This window comes from Pan paniscus, chromosome 3 (assembly GCF_029289425.2).
Source record: "Pan paniscus chromosome 3, NHGRI_mPanPan1-v2.0_pri, whole genome shotgun sequence".
NCBI lineage: Eukaryota > Metazoa > Chordata > Mammalia > Primates > Hominidae > Pan > Pan paniscus.
The window spans coordinates 126,803,748-126,824,744 of NC_073252.2; the positions used below are offsets into that span (position 1 = coordinate 126,803,748).

General features: G+C 37.0%; 1 protein-coding gene across 9 annotated transcripts in view; it reads right to left on the bottom strand.

Annotated features, from left to right (window-relative positions):
* The window catches only part of SCLT1 (sodium channel and clathrin linker 1), a 206,320-nt gene that overhangs the window by 159,680 nt on the left and 25,643 nt on the right, over positions 1–20,997 (bottom strand). The gene's annotated exons all lie outside the window — the stretch shown is intronic.

Consider the following 20,997-nt stretch of genomic DNA (forward strand, 5'->3'; position numbering starts at 1 on the left):
GCCATTTACCTAAAAACTCAGTATAATCTACCAATTATTAGAACTAGTAAGATAATACACGAAAAGTCACCAGACAGAAGATGAACACTTAAAAAAAAAATCAGTAGCTTTTTCAAATACCAGCAATAATTAGAAAATGTAACCGAAAAAAATCCTATTCACTACTATGATAAACAATATCTGGGAATAAAGCAAACAAAAAATGGTACAGGAGCTTATTGAGAAAATTAGCTTTACTAAAGGATATAAAAGGAAATCTAAACAAACATAGTACTATAACATTAATGTATGTGTGGAATGGTCAATATTTTGAGAATGTCAGCTCTCTAAAATTCACTACAACTTCATTGCACTCAAAAATGAAGTTCCAATAGAATAATTTATGAAACTTGATCTTAAATAAATCCTAAAGTTCCATGAATAAGTATGAAAAATTAGCCAAGATAATCTCACCAAAAAAAAAAAAAAAAGGAAAAGAAAAAAGAAAGAGGGAAGAACTTGGTTACTACATAGCAAAACACCACAATGCTATAGCAATTTAAACAGTATGCTATAGGTACAGTAACAAACACAACAGTATAACAAACCCAGAAATAGATTCAAGCATTTATAGGTATGTGGTATATAAAAGAAGAAGAATTATAATTGAATGGACACAATACTGCTATCCAACAAATAGTACTGGATAACAAAACAAAATTAGCTGCTAGCACATACTAAATGGAAAAATATAGATAAAAATCCAAATGTTGTTAAAATTTTAACAATTATTGCAAGAAAATGCATTATTGACCTTGAGTTAGACAATGCTTTCTTAACGTCACAAATGCAGAAATTTTTGTCTGTTTTGTTTGCAAATATCCCAAGCAGCGCCTGCCATACTTTTTTGCTCAAATTACATTTGTTAACTGGAAGACACCAGGGGCAAAACCTATAAATGGAAAGACTGACACATTTTACAACATCCAAATTTAAAACTTCTATACAGCTAAAGACACCAAAAGCAAAGTTAAAAGACCTACAGCATTCGTAACATGACCAGAAATTTTGTATCTATGGCATATGGAGAAACATTTAAACGCAAGATGTACGAGGTTTTTCAGTGGTGCCTTTACTATAAAACATAGCTAACAAAATGTCTTTTAACAGAATAAATAAAAAATGATACAATAGAATCCCATAAGTAGTTCAAGAAATTAATTAAATTCACATGTATCAAAATATATATATCATAAAAAACGAAGTTATTTCTAGGGGTGGAAAGAAGAAAATAGGACAGAGAAGAAAGGTGCTCAAAGGGATCACTAAAAGCATCTGTAATGTTCTGGCTTTTTGAAGGGAGAAAGTATTTATGATCACATACATATTAAAGAGTAATTTAAAAATATAACTCAAAGAAGCCTCTGAATTCTAAACTTTCACTTAATTAATTTTTAACATCTTACTCTGTAAATACTTATTTACCTACTATGTGTAAGGGCCCATGGGAGGTACAGTAAATAATACAAAGATGAACAAACAATTCATAGTCCTTATCCATTGGATGGATTGTAGAGTTATAGGAAGAGACAGGCAAATAAGCAAGGAACAATAATAATAATAAAGACATACCATGAAAGAGGCATAGAATGGTAAGAATGAGTAGATGAAAGGAAGATAATCAATACTGTTTTTATTCAAGTACTACATACATACAGAAGACAGTACAAATTATAAGTATACAGCTAAATAATTCTCACAAGGTGAATATACTCATGTAACCAGAACTCAAATCAAGCAACAGAATACAAGTACTCTTCACTTTGCATATTGGTATACGTGTCTTCATTTTGCACAGTTCTGTGGAAACATCAAATCCAAGTAAGGACAAAGTTCTGATACACACAAGTTTCAGTTAACATGGTACTGCAAAAAGTGAGAACTATGTATATGACCAACAACCCCCAACCCCCTAAGTCACTACCCCCAGGCTCCATGTGGGACCCAAATCCTGACTTCTAACAGCAGGAAATCATTTTCCCTATTTTAAAAACATTATAAAAATATAACCACACAGTATATTTTCTGTTATGTCTGGCTTCTTTTGCTTATCACTGGGTTTGTGACATTCATTCTTACTGCTGTGAGTAATTTTGGTTAGTTCATTCTTACTGACATATACTATTTCACTTTACAAGTATGCCACAATATATTTATGCTTTCTATTATTAAATGAAGTATTTGGGTTGTTCATTATTTGACTATTATAAATAGTGCTGCTACAAACATTCTTGAAAAAGTCTTATTGGTATAGGCATTTCTGATGGGTATACCTATAGGTAGAGTTGATGACTCATAAGGTCTGTATCAGTCAGATCTAGAAGAAAATGTCAAACAATTTTCTGAAGTAATCTTACCCATTTACTCTCCCACAGGCAGTATATAAGAGCTATTCCACATCTTTGTCAACAGTTGGAACTATGCTTTTCACTCTAGCCAGTGGATATAGTAGTATTTCATTGTGGTTTGAATTTCCATTTACCTGATAAATAATGAAGTTGAACAGTCTTTTCTACAGTTACAAAGCATTTTAAATACCCTCTTTTGTGAAGTGACCTGTTTCTCTAATGGGTAATTGTTTTAGTTATTAATTTGAAGACATTCTTCATATATTCTAGATTTTTGCAAGATTGCAAATATATTCTCCATTCCATAGCTTGTCTTTTTACTTTCTTAATGATGTCTTAAAAACATAAGTTCTTTCACTTTGAAGTAGCCCAGTTTATCAGTTATTTCGTTTATGATTAGTGCTTACGTGCTGTTTAAGCCATCCTGCCTATTATAAGCTCATAACTTCTTCCCTCAAGTTTTATTCTAAAAGCTTTACCTTAACATTTAGATATGCAATCAATGCAGAAATTACATATGAGAGTAGTTTGGGTAGAGATCAAAATTCATTTTTCTTTATTCTATATGAAAGTCTGGTATGTGTAGAGCTATTTCCAAACTTTATTCTGTTTAACTGGCTTGTTTCCTTGGCCAATACCGTACTAACCAAATTACTATAGCCTTACAGTAAATATTAAGACCTGGTAGTATCTGTTTCCAAGTGTAGTTGTTCTGCAAGATTGTCTTAGCTCTTCTTGTCCCTTTTCATATAAATTTTGAAAACAAAATAGTTATAGTTTTAATTTTTTGAGGACTTCCATACTGCTCTCCACAGTGGCTAAACTAATGTACATTTCTACCAACAGTGTAGGAGGGTTCCCCTTTCTCCACATCCTCACCAGCATCCATTATTGCCTGTCTTTAGGATAAAAGTCATTAAAACAGGGGTGATATGGGATCTCACTGTGGTTTTGATTTGCATTTCTCTAATGATTACTTATGTTTAGCATTTTTTCATATACTTCTTGGCCAGTTGTATGTCTTCTTTTAGAGATGTCTATTCAGCTCATTTGCTCCTTTTTTAATTAGATTCTTCTTTTAACTGTTGAATTGTTTGAGTTCCTTATATATTCTGGACATTTATCTCTTGTCAGATAAATAGTTTTCAAATACTTTCTCCCATTTTGCCAGATTCCTCTTCATTCTGTTGATTGTTTCCTTAACAATACAGAAGCTTTTAAGATTGATATAATCCCATTTGTCTATATTTGCCTTTCTTGCTTATGCCTTTGAGGTCTTCTCCATAAAACCTTTACCCAGAAAAATGTACTGAAACATTTATGTTTTTGTCCACCAGTTTCATAGTGTTGGGTGTTACATTTTTTAGTCCATTTTGTGTTGATTTTTGTAAAAGGGCCCGCATCACCAAGTCAATCCTAAGCCAAAAGAACAAAGCTGGAGGCATCACCCTACCTGACTTCAAACTATACTACAAGGCTACAGAAACCAAAACAGCATGGTACTGGTACCGAAACAGAGATATAGATCAATGGAACAGAACAGAGCCCTCAGAAATAACACCACATATCTACAACTATCTGATCTTTGACAAACCTGAGAAAAACAAGCAATGGGGAAAGGATTCCCTATTTAATAAATGGTGCTGAGAAAACTGGCTAGCCATATGTAGAAAGCTGAAACTGGATCCCTTCCTTACACCTTATACAAAAATTAACTCAAGATGGATTAAAGACTTAAATGTTAGACCTAAAACCATAAAAACCCCAGAAGAAAACCTAGGCATTACCATTCAGGACATAGGCATGGGCAAGGACTTCATGTCTGAAACACTAAAAGCAATGGCAACAAAAGCCAAAATTGACAAACGGGATCTAATTAAACTAAAGAGCTTCTGCACAGCAAAAGAAACTACCCTCACAGTGAACAGGCAACCTACAAAATGGGAGAAAATTTTCGCAACCTACTCATCTGACAAAGGCCTAATATCCAGAATCTACAATGAACTCCAACAAATTTACAACAAAAAAACAAATAACCCCATCAAAAAGTGGGCAAAGAATATGAACAGACACTTCTCAAAAGAAGACATTTATGCAGCCAAAAGACACATGAAAAAATGCTCATCATCACTGGCCATCAGAGAAATGCAAATCAAAACCACAATGAGATACCATCTCACACCAGTTAGAATGGCAATCATTAAAAAGTCAGGAAACAACAGGTGCTGGAGAGGATGTGGAGAAATAGGAACACTTTGACACTGTTGGTGGGACTGTAAACTAGTTCAACCATTGTGGAAGTCAGTGTGGCGATTCCTCAGGGATCTAGAACTAGAAATATCATTTGACCCAGCCATCGCATTACTGGGTATATACCCAAAGGACTATAAATCATGCTGCTATAAAGACACATGCACACGTATGTTTATTGCGGCACTATTCACAATAGCAAAGACTTGGAACCAACCCAAATGTCCAACAATGATAGACTGGATTAAGAAAATGTGGCACATATACACCATGGAATACTATGCAGCCATAAAAAATGATGAGTTCACGTCCTTTGTAGGGACATGGATGAAATTGGAAATCATCATTCTCAGCAAACTATCGCAAGGACAAAAAAACCAAACACCGCATGTTCTCACTCATAGACGGGAATTGAACAATGAGAACACATGGACACAGGAAGGGGAACATCACACTCTGGGGACTGTTGTGGGGTGGGGGGAGGGATAGCATTAGGAGATATACCTAATGCTAAATGATGAGTTAATGGGTGCAGCACATGAGCATGGCACATGTATACATACGTAACTAACCTGCACATTGTGCACATGTACCCTAAAACTTAAAGTATAATAATAATAAAAAAAAGAAAAAAAAAAGAGATGGGGTGATTTATTTTTGGCATATGGATATACAGTTTTTCCAGCACTATTTCTTTTTTTTATTTGAAGATGGCAGTTTTTTAATTTTTATTTTTATTTTACTTTAAGTTCTGGGATACATGTGCAGAACATTCAGGTTTGTTACATAGGTATACATGTGCCATGGTGGTTTGCTGCACCTATCAACCCATCATCTAGGTTTTAACCCTGCATGCATTAGGTGTTTGTCCTAATGCTCTCCTTCCCCTTACATGCCACCCACAGACAGGCCCTGGTGTGTGATGTTCCCCTCCTTGTGTCCCTGTGTTGTCACTGTTCAACTCCCACTTATGAGTGAAAACATGCAGTATTTGCTTTTCTGTTCCTGTGTTAGTTTGCTGAGGAGAATGCTTTCCAACTTCATCCATGTCCCTGCAAAGCACATGAACTCATTCTTTTTTATGGCTGCATAGTATTCCGTGGTGTATATGTGCCCCATTTTCTTTATCCAGTCTATCATTGATGGGCATTTGGGTTGGTTCCAAGTCTTTGCTATTGTAAATAGTGCTTCAATAAACATACGTGTGCATGTGTCTTTATAGAATAATTTATAATACTTTAGGTATATACACAGTAATTGGATTGCTGGGTCAAATGGAATTTCTGGTTCTAGATCCTTGAGGAATTGCCACACTGTCTTCCACAATGGTTGAACTAATTTACACTCCCACCAGCAGTGTAAAAGCATTCCTATTTATACACAAACTTGCCAGCATCTATTGTTTCTTGACTTTTTAATGATCGCCATTCTAACTGGTGTCACATGGTATCTCATTTGGTTCTGATTTGCATTTCTCTAATGACCAGTGACGAGGAGCTTTTTCTTCATGTTTGTTGGCAGCATAAATGTCTTTTTTGAGAAGTGTCTGTTGTTACCTTTCACCCATTTTTTGATGGGGTCATTTTTTTCTTGTAAATTTGTTTAAGTTCCTTGTAGACTGTGGATATTAGACTTCTGTCAGATGGGTAGCTTGCAAAAATATTCTCCCATTCTGTAGGTTGCCTGTTCACTCTGATGATAGTTGCTTTTGCTATGCAGAAGCTCTTTAGTTTAATTGGATCCCATTTGTCAATTTTGGCTTTTGTTGTAATTGCTTTTGGTGTTTTATTCATGAAGTCTTTGCCCATGCTTATGTCCTGAATGGTGCTGTCTAGGTTTTCTACTGGGCTTTTTATGGTTTTGGCTTTTAAATCTTTAAACCATCATGAGATAATTTTTGTATAAGGTGTAGGGAGGGGGTCTAGTTTCTGTTTTCTGCTTGTGGCTAGCCAGTATTCCCAGCACCATTAATTAAATAGGGAATCTTTTCCCCATTACTTGTTTTTGTCAGGTTTATTGAAGATCAGATGGTTGTAGATGTGTGGTGTTATTTCTGAGGCCTCTGTTCTGTTCCATTGGTCTATACATCTGTTTTGGTACCAGTACCATCCTGTTTTGGTTAGTGTAGCAATGTAGTATAGTTTGAAGTCTTTTAATTGGGGCATTTAGCCCATTTACGTTTAAGGTTAATATTGTCATGTGTGAATTTGATCCTGTCATCATGATGCTAGCTGGTTATTTTGCCCATTAGTTGATGCAGTTTCTTCATAGTGTCAATGGTCTTTACAATTTGGTATGTTTTTGCAGTGCCTGTCACCAGTTTTTCCTTTCCATATTTAGTGCTTCCTTCAGGAGTTCTTCTAAGGCAGGCCTGGTGGTGACAAAATCCCTCAGCATTTCCTTGTCTGTAACGGGTTTTATTTCTCCTTCGCTTATGAAGTTTAGTTTGGCTGGATATAAAATTCTGGGTTGAAAATTCTTTGAGATTGTTGGATATTGGCCCCCACTCTCTTCTGGCTTCTAGCGTTTCTGCCAAGAGATTCGCTGTTAGTCTAATGGGCTTCCCTTTGTGGGTAACCCGACTTTTCTCTCTGGCTGCCCTTAACATATTTTCCTTCATTTCAACCTTGATGAATCTGATGATTATGTGTCTTGGGGTTGCTTTTCTCGAGGAGTATCTTTGTGGTGTTCTCTGTATTTCCTGAATTTGAATGTTGGCCTGTCTTGCTAGGTTGGAGAAGTTCTCCTGGATAATATCCTGAAGAGTGTTTTCCAAGTTGGTTCCATTTTCTCCATCACTTTCAGGTACACCAATCAAACGCAGATTTGGCCTTTTCACATAGTCCCATATTTCTTGGAGGCTTTGGTCCTTGCTTTTCATGCTGTTTTCTCTAATCTTGTCTCTATGCCTTATTTCAGTAAGTTGATTTTCAATCTCTGATATCCTTTCTTCTGCTTGATCGATTCAGCTATTGATAGTTACGTATGCTTTACAAAGTTCTTGTGTTGTGTTTTTCAGCTCTGTCAGGTCATTTACGTTCTTCTCTAAACTGGTTATTATAGTTAGCAGCTCCTGTAACCTTTTTATGAAGGTTCTGAGCTTCCTTGCAGTGGGTTAGAACATGCTCCTTTAGCTCAGAGGAGTTTATTACCCACCCTCTGAAGCCTACTTCTGTCAATTTGTCAGATTCATACTCTGTCCAGTTCTCTGCCCTTGCAGAAAGGAGAGGAGTTGTGATCATGTGGTGAAGAGGCATTCTGGTTTTTGGATTTTTCAACATTTTTGCACTGGTTTTTCCTCATCATCATGGATTTATCTACATGGTGGATTTGATCTTTGAGGCTGATGACCTTTGGGTGGGGTTTTTGTGTTGGGGTCCTTTTTGTTGATGTTGATGTTACTGGTTTCCGTTTTTTAGCTTTTCTTCTAACAGTCAGTCCCCTCTTCTACACGTCTGCTGCAGTTTGCTGGAGGTCCACTCCAGACCTTGTTTTCCTGGGTACTGTATCATTAGCAGAGGCTGCAGAACAGCAAAGATGGCTGCCTGCTCCTTCCTCTGGAAGCTTCATCCCAGAGGGGCACTGGCCTAATGCCAGCTGGAGCTCTCCTGTATGAGGAGTCAGTCAACCCTTGTTGGGAGATCTTTCCCAGTCAGGAGGCATGGGGGTTAGGGACTCACTGGAGGAGGCACTCTGTCCCTTAACAGAGCTCTAGTGCTGTGCTGGGAGGATCCTGCTTGTCAGGATCCACTGCACTCTTCAGAGCCATCAGGCAGGATCGTTTAATTCCACTGAAGCTACAACCACATTCGCCCCTTCTCTCAGGTGCTCTGTCCCAGGGGGATGGGAGTTTTATCTATAAGCCCCTAACTGGGGCTGCTGCCTTTCTTTCAGAGATACCCTATGAACATGAATCTAGAGAGGCATTCTGGCCACAGCCTCTTTGCTGCATTGTGTTGAGTTCTGCCCAGTCTGACCTTCCCAGCCTCCTTAGCAGTGACGGGAAAACTGCCTACTCAAGTCTCAGTAATGGTGGATGCCCCTCTCCCAACCAAGCTCATTCATCCCAGGTGGACTTCAGACTTCTGTGTTGGCAGCAAGAATTTCAAGCCAGTGGTTCTTAGCTTGCTGGTCTCCATGGGAGTGGGACTCACTGAGCGAGACCACTTGGCTCTCTGGCTTCAGCTCCCTTTCCAGGGGAGTGAGTAATTCTGTCTCGCTGGGGTTCCAGGCGCCACTGGCATAAAAACAAACAAACAAACAAACAAACAAAACTCCTGCAGCTAGCTTGGTGTCTGCCCAAACATCCACCCAGTGCTGTCCTTGAAATTCAAAGTCCTGGTGCTGTAGGCAACAAGGGAATCTCCTGATCTGCAGATTGCAGAAACCGTGGGAAAAGCATAGTATCTGGGCCGAATAGCACAGTCCCTCATGGCTTCCCTTGGCTGTGGGAGGGAGACCCCGGCTGCTTGCACTTCACGGGTGAGGTGATGCTCCACCCTGCTTCTGCTCACTCTCCATGGTCTGCAACCACTGCCTAACCAGTCCCAATGAGATGAACAGGTTACCTCAGTTGGAAATGCAGAAATCACCCACCTTCTGCATTGGTCTCGCTGGGAGCTGCAGACTGGAGCTGTTCGTATTTGGCCATCTTGCCAATGTCTATCTGCCAGTACTATTTCTTAAAGAGACTGTCCAATCCCCAGTGAATGTTCTTGGCACCTTTTTTGAAATTCAGTTGGCTGTAAATTTTGATTCTTTATTGCGTTCCATTGGTCTATGTGTCTATTTTTATGGCAGTACCGTGCTGTTTTGGTTACTATAGCTTTATAGTATATTTTGAAGTCAGGTGGAGTGATGCCTCCAGCTTTGTTCTTCAAATCCATGAACATGGTATGTATTTCTATTTGGATCATTTTCAATTTATTTCAACATTTATATATTTACTTATAGAAATCTTTCACCACCTTGGTAAATTTATTCTTAGATATTTTCCTAATTTTCAGTAGCTATTGTAAATGAGATTGCTTTCTTGATTTTTTTCTCCCACTAGTTTATTTTAGTGTATAGAAACAATACTAACTTTTGCATGTTGATTTTGTATTCTGCAACTTTACTTAATTTGTTGATCAGTTCTAAGAGTGTTTTGGTGGAGGTTTTACATGTTCCTATATATAAGATGATGTCATCTGCAAACAGGGACAACTTCCTCCTTTCCAATTTGGATGTGCTTTAATTTCTTTCTCTTGCCTAAGTGCTCTAGCTAGGACTCCCATACTAAGTTGAATACAAATGGTGAATGTGGGCATCCTGGTGTTGTTCCAAATCTTAGGAAGAAAAAACTTTCAACTTTTACGCTGTCAGAATAATGCTGGCTGTGGGTTTGTCATATATGGTCTTAATTGGGCTGAGATACATTACTTTTACACCTAATGTGTTGAAAGTTTTTTTAAATCAAGAAGATATGTTGAATTTTATCACTTGCTTTTTTTGGATCTATTGAGATTATCATATGGTTTTTGTCCTTCATTCTTAGATGTGATGTATCAAGTTTACCGACTTGTGTATGTTGAACTATCCTCACATCTCTTGATCCCACTTGATAATGGTAAATAATCCTTTTAATATGCTGCTGGATTCTTTTTCCAATTATTTTGTTGAAGAATTTTCAATCTATATTCATCAGAGATATTAACCTATAATTTCCTTTTATTGTGCCTTTGTTAGGTTTTGGTATCAGGTAATGCTGGCCTTGTGGGATGCATTTGGAAGAATCACCTAACCTTTGGTTTTCTGGAATAATTTTAGAAGAATTAATATTATTCTTTTTTTTTTTTTTTGATGACTCTCAGCCTCCCAAGTAGCTAGGACTACAGGCGTGCGCCATCATGCCCAGCTAATAAGAATTAATATTATTCTTTAAAAGTTTTGGTAGAATTCAGCAGTGAAGCCATCAGGTCCTGAGCTAGTTTTTTTTTTTTTTTTTTTTAAGACTTTTTGTTACAGACTCATTCTCATTCCTCATAATTGGTCTGTTCAGGTTTTCTATTTCTTCTACATTTAATCTTGGAGGGTTCTGGGAATTTATCCATTATTGCTAGGTTTTCTAATTTATTGACATATAATTGTTCACAATAGTCCTATTGATCCTTTGTATTTGTATTTCTTTTTTTTTCTTTCTTTTTGAGAGGGAGTCTCGCTCTGTTGCCCAGGCTGGAGTGCAGTGGCATGATCTCGACTCACTGCAACCTCTACCTCCCAGGTTCAAGTGATTCTTGTGCCTCAGTCATCCAAGTAACTGAAATTACAGGCACCCACCACCACGCCTGGCTAATTTTTGTATTTTTAGTAAAGACGGGGTTTCACCATGTTGGCCAGGCTGCTCTTGAACTGGCATCAGGTGATCCGCCCACTTTGGCCTCCCAAAGTGCTGGGATTACAGGCATGAGCCATCATGCCTGGCCCAATCCCTTGTGTTTCTGTGGTATCATAATGTCTCGTTTTTTCACTTCTGACTTTATTTGGATCTTTTCACTTTTTCCTTGGTTATTTTGCCATGGTTTGTTGTTTATCTTCTCAAATAATGAATTTTTCATTCTGTTGATCTTTTGTATTGGTTTTTTAGTGCCAATTTTGTCCATTTCTACTCTGACATTTATTATTTCTTTCCCTATACTATTTTTTTGTGTTTGATTTGTTCTTGCCTTTCTAGTTCCTTCAGATGTTTCATTAGGTTAATTGAAGTCTTTCTATTTTTTTTGATGTAGGCATTTATTGCTATAAATTTACCTCTTTTGCTGTATCCCATTGTTTTTGGTATACTGTGTTTCCATTTTCACTTGTTTCAAGAAATTTTCAAATTTCCTTCTTAATTTCTTCATTGACCTATTGGTCATTCAAGAGCACGTTGTTCAATTTCCATGTATATGTACAGTTTCTAATGTTCCTCTTGTTACTGAATTATAGTTTTATTCCACTGTGGTCACAAACAATAGTTGAAATATTTTAATCGTTTTAATTTTGTTGAGACTTGTTTTGTGGCCTAATATGATATATCATGGAGAATGTTCCATGTGTTGATGAAAATAGCATGTATTCTTCAGTTGTTGAATAAAAATTTATATAAATGCATGTGAGATCCATTTGGTCTATAGTTTAAATCTAATGTTTATTGTTTTTCTGTCTAGATGATCAGTCCAATGCTGAGAGTGGGGTGTTAATGTCACCACCTATTATTGTATTACAGTCTATCTATCACTTTAGATAAAATATTTATAATTGTTATATTTATTCTTGATCACAGGACTCCCTTTATCTTCCTTTACATATTTATATGCTCCGGTGTTGGGTGTATATATATTTAAAAAGATTATATCCTCCTTTCTGAATTGATCAGGAAGGAGGATATAATTGAATTCATCATGATATAATTGAATTCATCATTATACAATGACTTTGTGTTTGTTTCCAGTTTTTGATTTAATGTCTGTATTATCTCATATAAGAATAGCCACCTTTGTTTGGTTTTTGTTTTCGTTTGAATGGAGTATCTTTTCCCATGCCTTCTCTTTCCATCCATATGTATGTTTACAGGTGAAGTGAGTTTGTTGTAGGCAGCATATAACTGGGTGACAGCTTTTTATCCATTCAGCATGTCTTTATCTTTTAAGTGGGAAATGGAATCCATTTAGATTCATGGTTATTATTGCCAGTTAAGGACTTACTCCTGTCACTTTGTTATTTGTTTTCTGGTGGTTTTGTATATCCTTTTGCTCCTGTTTTTCTCTTATTATTGTGGTTTGGTAGTTTTCTCTAGTGATAAGGTTTGATGCTTTTTCCATTTCTCCTTCGTGTATCTGCTCCACCAGTGAGTTTTGTATTTTTATGTGCTTTCATGATAGCAATTATTGTATTTTGCTTTCAAATATAGGACTCTCTTGAGCATTTCTGTAGGGTTGATAGAGTGGTCATGAATTTTCTCAGTTTGTGTTTGTCTGGGGAAAACTCTTTCTCCCTCATTTCTGAAGGAGAGTGTTGCTGGGTATAGTATTCTTGGCTGATATTGTTTTTCTTCTTTTGGTACTTTGACCATTCTCTCCTGTTCTATAAGGTTTCTGCAGAGAAATGCTGTTGGTCTAATTACAGATTCTTTTATATGTGACTTGCTGCTTACCTCTGGCTAGCTTTAGAATTTTCTCTTTGTCTTTGACTTTTGAAAATTTGTCTGTAATATACCTCAGAAAAGACCTGTTTGGGTTGTCTCATTGGGGATGTTTGAACTTCCTGGATCCAGATGTCCATATCTCTCCACAGCCTTGGGAAGTTTTCAGCTATTATTTCATTAATAGGTTTTCTATGCTTTTCCCTTCTCTTCTCCTTCTGGAAAGCCCATAATATGAATATTTTTTTGCCTAATGGTGTTCCATAAGTACTGTAGCCTTTGTTATATTTATTTTTTTCTGCAGAAAATATTTCAAACAACCCGTCTTCAAGTTCTGAGATTCTTTGTTCTGCTAGATCAAGTGTCTCCTTGAAGGCCTGGACTGTACTTTTCAATTAATTAATCAAATTCTTCAGTTGAAGAAACTGTTTGATTCATTTTAGTGATTTCTCTTTGTTAAATTTCTTATTCATATTATGAATTCTTTGTCTGATTTCACTGAATTATCTACTGTATTATCTTTTACTTCATTGGGTTACCTTAGTATCATTACATTGAATTATTCTTCTGGAAATTCATTGATTTCCTTTTCATTGGGTTCTTTTACTAAAGACTTGTGTTCCTTTGGTGGTGACATATTCCCTTCCTTTTTCATGTTTCTTGTGTCCCTGCATTGATCCATACACCTGTTGGAACAATCACCTCTTCCACATCTTGTAGAGTAGTTTTCATAGAGAAATACTTTCACCTGCAGTTGGGCTTTAGTGTACCAGTTGGGAAGGGCGTGGTAATTTTGTTTACAGATAAGTGTAATGGAATAGGGTCCATGAAGCTTCTTCAGCTATAATTAATGTCAGCAGTAACTGTGGGTTTCTTAGTGGCCTAGGCTGTAGAAGTTTGTGGCAGTGGTGGTATGGATTGTTAATTTTCTTAATGTCAAGTATTCTTGGGGTCCTCCTATATTTAATTTCACCACAATAGGGAGACTTATCAAGAGGATCCCTGTTGTTCCCAGGTATGACATGGCCTACAAGTAGCTGCAGTGGCACTGGGTTCCTGGTGCAGGGTCTTGGAATGGCTGTGGGGTGAGATCTTAGGCTCAGCATTTCATCTATCCTTTGTGGTACCTGGGTTTGGGGGTTCAGGTTTACTCTTTGTGGCAGGTTTGGATGTAGAGTGCCCACAGAGCCAGGATCTGGACTCTAAGACACCCCTATCCACTTGGGCCGAAGGGCTGTGTTGTACTTGTGGTTCTATCCCTGGGTGGGGGCAGGGCACAGCACTGGCCCAACTCCTGAGAAGAAAAGGTACTCTGGAGATTTGTGCCTGAGAAGCAGAGTATACCTAGAAGTAAGGAACTTGAGCCAGTAGAGTTCAGTGGCATCTCAGATACCAGGGGATAAGACACGATGTAGTGGTGACTATAGACCCTAGGATGGTAAGGCTTATCTGTATCTTACTTTCTGTGAGGGCAGGTGCGTGGCATCAAGTTTCCCAGAATGGCAAAGTACAGTTGTCTTTTCAGCTTTGGGGGCATCAGAATAGCCCAACAATTAATCCACTCCCTAGAAAGAAATGTGTCTCTGCAGCACAGACTCTAGGGGCTAGTCCAGCTCCAGGGAAGCAGGGTATGAGATGTCTGGCCTGTAGGGTGGGGTGTTTCAGCTTAGTCACTGATGTTTCCTTGGGATAAGCACTCAGCTCTGACAGGGCAGCAATTTCCCAGAACGTGATAGCATACTTCAGATCAATCCTGGGGACAATGAGCATTCTGAGTGGTCTAAACACCATTTTGCTAGAATGTGGGATGCTGCTTCAAATTGAGGCATTGAGGAGATGTGATTGCTCTGAGTGGCTAAGGTGCTGTTCTCATAGGAGACAGGGTACCACTTTGGGTCCAGTCTGGTGGTGGGGGCATGGATGGGGTGAGGGGAAGGTAGAGTAGTTCCACCTCTGCCTGGCCCACAGGGAAGGGTGTAACAGTTTCTCACAGCTCAGTCTTGAGATGCTGAACCACTGAGATGAGGTGGCTGAAAAGCTGCTTAGCCTCAGTTAATGAAGGGGAGCTACTTGCCCCCAGAGCAAGGCACACTCCAATTGCAATTTCAATTCCACAGTGCATAGCACACTAGTTGCATAAGCCTCAGGTGTCAGGGTACAGTGTTGGTTCCTGGTTATGTGGACTCTAGGTTGCTCCCTCAGATAAGCTTAGTGACTTTGAGGATTGCAGGGGACCCCAGTGGCGAGGTCTGTAGGAGTTAATGCAGGCTGCATTAACTCGCAGCTACCCCAGTGGCGAGGTCCATAGGAGTTAATGCAGGGGACCCCAGTGGCAAGGTCCAAGGAGTTAATGCAGGCTGCTGAGATCCTCTTGCTTACCTTTCCCAAGTAGAGAGAAATTCCTCCTTGTTCCTAGCTGGTCCCAGTTGGGGGTTGGTGTAATGGAAGCCCGTCATTTCCTTCCATTTTCTACATGGCCATTTTGAGTTTCTGTGCCCACTTGGGTTTCTGTTACTCCTCTGATGCACTCTGGCACTCACTCTCGTTTATTTTTGTTAAAATGAAGTTGTATGTTGTTCTGGCTATCTTTGTGAGGGGAACAATTGCTAGAGTCTTCTACTTGGCTATCTTGCAGATGTCACTTTTTCTCTTTTAACCTTTGTAGAAGAGGTAAAAGTGATTTATACACCACCATTACAGTGTCAGAATATTCTTGACTATAAACTTACTTTTATCAATGAGTTGATAGTTTCATGTTTCAATATTTTAATAAGTAGTATCACTTTGCTTCAGCTTCAAGAACTCTTTAGCATCTTTTGTAAATTGGGGCTAGTGGTGATGAACTCCCTCAGCTTTTGTTTGTCTAGGAAAAGCTTTATCTCTCCTACATTTCTGAAGGGTAGTCTTGTTGGGTAAAGTATTCTTGGTTGACTTTTTTTTTCTTTCAGTACTTTCAATATACCATCCCACTGTCTCCTGATCTGTAAGGTATCTGTTGAAAAATCCATTGATTGCCTACGGAAGTTCCTTTGTATGTTATAAGTCCTTTTCTCTTGCTGCTTTTAGAATTAACTGTCTTTGATTTTTGACAATTTGATTATAATGTGCCTGAGTAAAGTCATCTTTGGGTGAATCCGTTTGGGAACCCTTGGGTCTTATGTCTGACGTCCAGACGTCTCCCAAGATTTGGGAATTTTTCAGACATCATTTCTTTAAGCTTTGTGCTCCTTTTTTTCTCTCTCCTCCTTCTGAGACTCTCACAATCTGTGTATCACTTCTTTTGACAATGTCTCATAAATACCTTAAGCTTTCTTAATTACTTTTCAATCTTCTTTTTTTCTTGTCTGACTGGGTAATTTCAAATGACCTGCTTTCAAGTTCACAGATTATTTCTTCTAATTGATCAAGTGTAATGCTAAAGCTCTCTATTGCACTTTTCATTTCATTAACTGTATTATGTTGCTATCTTAACATCTGAATCAGTCTTATGTTGCCATCTTAACATATGAAGCAGTCACCTCCTGCGGTCTTTACTGACTGGCTTTGGGAAACAAACAGCTTCACCAAGCTTCTCTTAGACATTTTCAATAGATGTACCCACTCCATACCTTCAGCCATTACCGTTTAGGGAGAATTCCTAAGACTATATGCTTTCTTTGGATCCCATTAAACTAGGCTGGGTGTTGAGAATATCCCATGTTTTTTTTTTGTGGGGGTAGTGCCCTGAAATGCTCAAGTTTGTGTGCATTCTCTAAATCCCAAAGAGTTGTGCCAGCTGACTGTGCTTGCATTCCCCATCTAGGGGGTGCACATGACAGCCAGCCATGGGGAAGGAGGGCAGTAATGCATATGAAGAGTTGGAATCACCTGTGGGCCAGCTGGTGTGGTGGTACACCACAGGTTAGGCATCCCAAGCAGCTTATGAGTGGGTCTGCTGATAGAGTCTACAAAGTGGTTAGTAGGATACACAGCCCTTTCTTGAGTTTCAAGCCCTGACTGTGAGTCCCTCCCTGTTCTCCCTGCTCCTAGTCTCTCCTAGACACTTAGCCAGGCTGATCCCATTATTCTGGGTGAGTCAAAAAGAGGTGGGTCTTTTCGAGTGTCCTGCACAGGTAGAAAAGCCAGGAGCTTACTCACTATGCTCTCACTTCCCTCTGTGGGAAGAATCACAGGTTGAGGGAATCTCTCTTGGAACCGAGCTGTGCCATCTTGGGGCAGGAGTGATGCAGGTGAACTGAAATTGTTCTTACATTCTTCAATGTGTCTATTTTCCAATAGTATTCTGGAACTTCTCTAGCCTTTAAACTCCTAGAAAGGGTGGCTGTCAAAATTGGTGCACTGTGGGGAGATGACAGTAGATAACACTTATTCTTTTATCTAGCTCTCTTTCACCTATTTTCTAATTGAATAGCTGGTTTTGTTTTTTCTTGTTTGTTAAACTGTTGAATTTTAAGAGTTCTATATAAATTTAAGATAGTAATAACCAGTCATATATATGGTTTGCAAATTTTTCTGTCAGTCTGTGGTATGTTTAGTCATCCTCCTGTAACAGAGCCAAAGTTTTTAACATTAGTAAAGTTCAAATTTTCAATTTATGGACCTTGCTTTTTCCTTTTATGGACCATGCTTGTGATATCAAAAATTCTTTTTCTAGCTCTAGATCCTGAAGAGTATCTGCAACTGACCCTCAAAAATTGTATAGATTCACATCTCCAGTTTAATTCTATGAGCCATTTCAAGTTCATTTTCGTATAAGTTTTGAGATTTTCATTGAGATTATAGTCTGCTTGCCTTCTTTCTAGCTTCAGCATTGTATTTTTGTTTCACATATAACGTTCAATGCTTTTAGATGTACACAGTTAGAGGAATAAGGAAAAGTACATTTACACTATATTCCTGAAATTAGATGTCCATCCTACAATTTTTATGTGTCTAATTTTTAGTATTCTAAGTTCAAACTATTTTCTAGCTTAATTTAGAAATTTCCTTTGACTAGTAAGCCATTAGAAGCATACTGTTAAATTTCAAAGCAACAGAGGATTTTCTGGTTAACTTTTTGTTGTTGCTTTATAGCTAAATGCCACTGTGGTCAGAAAACAAATTATAAGTAATTTGAAACCCTTAAAATTTGTTGAAATTTATGACTCAGCATATGGTCAATTTTGGCAACTGCTCCATATGCATTGTAAAAGAACATGTACTCTATTTTTGTTGAGTTCAGTGTTCTACATAAGTCATTTAGGGGAATTTTGTCAACTGTGCTGTTTAGAACCTTTTATTTTTTTCTTTGCTTATTCTTGCTTATTCTCCATGGTGAAAGAATTCTCCCTTAAAAGTGTATATTTGCTTCTTTTTTACTTTTAGTTTTGTCACTTTTTTCTTTTGTACATTTTGAAGCTTGAAGTTGGGTATAGAAGTATCAAAATTTACCACGGATTTAACTCCTTCACTTATTTATCTATAGTAATATTTCTTAGTTAAATCTATTTCATTTCATATCACTAGGCCTATGTTTGCTTCCTTTTAATTAATATTTTCATGGTGTAACTTTTTCTATCCTTTTCATTTTGAACCACATTGTTGTTCACATAGTTGGTTTTGTGTGTGTGTATGCGTGTGCACTTTAAGTACTTAGAATGTTTAATTTATTCACATTTAATATAATTAATGTTCATAATAAAACAGAGAACAAGAGTTGGCAAAGCTTTTTTGTAAAGGGCCTGACCATAAATATTTGACTTTGTCAATAACATGGTTTTTGTTCCAACTATTCAAGCCTGTTGCTGTAGCACAAATGGAGTCACAGACAATATATAAACAAATGACTATAGCTGTGTTCCAATAAATCTCTATCTAATGAAACACATAGCGTGTGGGATTTGGCCAGTAGGCTATAGTTTGCTAAACTCTAAATTACAATAAATAAATGCACTGTAATTTATTTATATAATGTAATTTATTGTAATCAGGAAATAAGTAAAAGGCTCAAAGCACCAATATCCTGCAAGAGTGTACTAAGTTTAAGTTTGACTCATAGAATATCAAAGTATTTCAAGTGTGAATTCTAAATTAGCAATTTCACAACAATTTATTTTCTTTCCAGTTGTAGTGACTAAACCCTATTATTCTGGGAGGGAAACACAAAATAGCAACAGACAAAATTAGAGTACCCAGACACTGAACAAGCTATGCATATATGCAAACTTGATATAGATAAGTCAGTAGGGAAAACATCAAATAATAAATGCTGGAAGCAATGGTTATTATACAGAGAAAAAAAACAGAGCCCTGTCCTAAACAATCCACAATAATAAATTCCAGACTGAATAAAGACTTAAATGTGAAAGGCTCATATATGCTAGTGAGGAACTTCTTAAGACACAGTAATAAAATTCACAGCAGAAAAACATATACATTTAATTGTATTAAAAGTTAAAATTTTTCTATTAGAAAACATATAAACCAGATAAATGAAAGCCCACAATTTAAAGTTTACTATGTTTTAATGACCAAAGGGTATTATTAGAAAAAATATAACAGAGGAAATCTGAGATCAATAACAAATAAAAGCAAGAATAATCTCACCAATAATTAGAGAAATACAAATAAAAACAAAAGTGAGATGTTATTTCACACAAGTCAAACTGACAAAACAAAATATTTGACATTACTACCAAATGTTAAAAGGTTGTTTCACAATGAACACTCTTATAGACCATGAATTAGAATGAAAATTATTGCAACCACCTCCAGCAATTCTAGTAAATCTTAAGATAATGCCAATTTTAGGTAGACATACTAAAAAAAATCTCAGATGTATATATGGAGACATGTTCAAGACTGTACTGAAACATTATCGCAAAATTAAAGAATTAGACAAAATCTAAATTTCTTTGTCAAGAGAATGGATACATTTTGGTATAGTAATACAATGGAATGTAGCAATAGTTACAGTACATAAACTGGTAAAATATATTTCAAATATTAAAAATAATGTTGAGCACATAATAGCTTTTGCAGGATACATACAGCATGCTATCATCACTTATTAGTTTAAAAATGTGACAAATGGCACTATAAAGTAATTTCAGGTATAATCATATAAAGTATTAAAGCATGAATAGTATTGAAAAACACTAAGTTAAGGATAGTAATTACCACTGGGAAGGGACAGAAGGAAACAGGTGAGGAAAGAAGTGCATACAGAGATTCATTTATTTCTGCGATATTTAATTTCTTAACAAAAATAAAACATAAAACATAACAAAATCTGAAACAAATATGGCAAAAAGTTAAGAACTGACACAATTGGGTGGTAGGTACACAGGTATTAGTTTTATCTTCTATATTTTGATGTATGCTTGAAGTATATAAATTTTTCAAAATAAAGAATAAGATATATAAAGTGTTTAACCTAATTCCTGACAGAGAAAACACTTAATAAATCTTAATAAATCTTGGCTCATTATCTTTTGTTTTTTTCTAAACATGACAAAAAAAAAAAAACAAATCATTGGCTAACCCAATGTATATATTATAAGCATTTTACCAACATGGGAAGGATTAACTCTTGAAATGCAAAATTTTAAATGATATGTTCACATGGTTCCAGGAGAACTGCAATGTGAATTAGGTAAAATGAAAAGGCAATCTTCCATAGTACCTCTTGGTGAACAAAATAATAAATGCATCTAGTAGCCTACATAATTTCAAAAACTGATTTATCCTAGACTACTAAAAATAGTTTATACTTTAAAAAGATTAAGAAGTTTTGTTTGTTTTTTGAGATAGAGTCTGGCTCTGTCACTCACGCTGGAGTGCCATGGAATGATCTCAGCTTACTGCAACAGCCACCTCCCTGGTTCAAGTGATTCTCCTGACTCAGCCTCCCAAGTAGCTGGGATAACAGGTGCATACCACCATGCCTGGCTAATTTTTGTTATTTTTAGTAGAGATGGGGTTTCACCATGTTGGCCAGGCTGGCCTTAAACTCCTGACCTCAAGCGATCCACCTGCCTTGGCCTCCCTAAGTGCTGGGATTACAGGCGTGAGCCACCATGCCTGGCAAAGAAGTAATATTTTAACATTTTTTTTTTTAAAGTTATTTCTACAGGTTGCTGGGGAACAGGTGGTGTTTGGTTACATGGGTAAGTTCTTTAGTGATGATTTGTGACATTTTGGTGCACCCAACACCCGAGC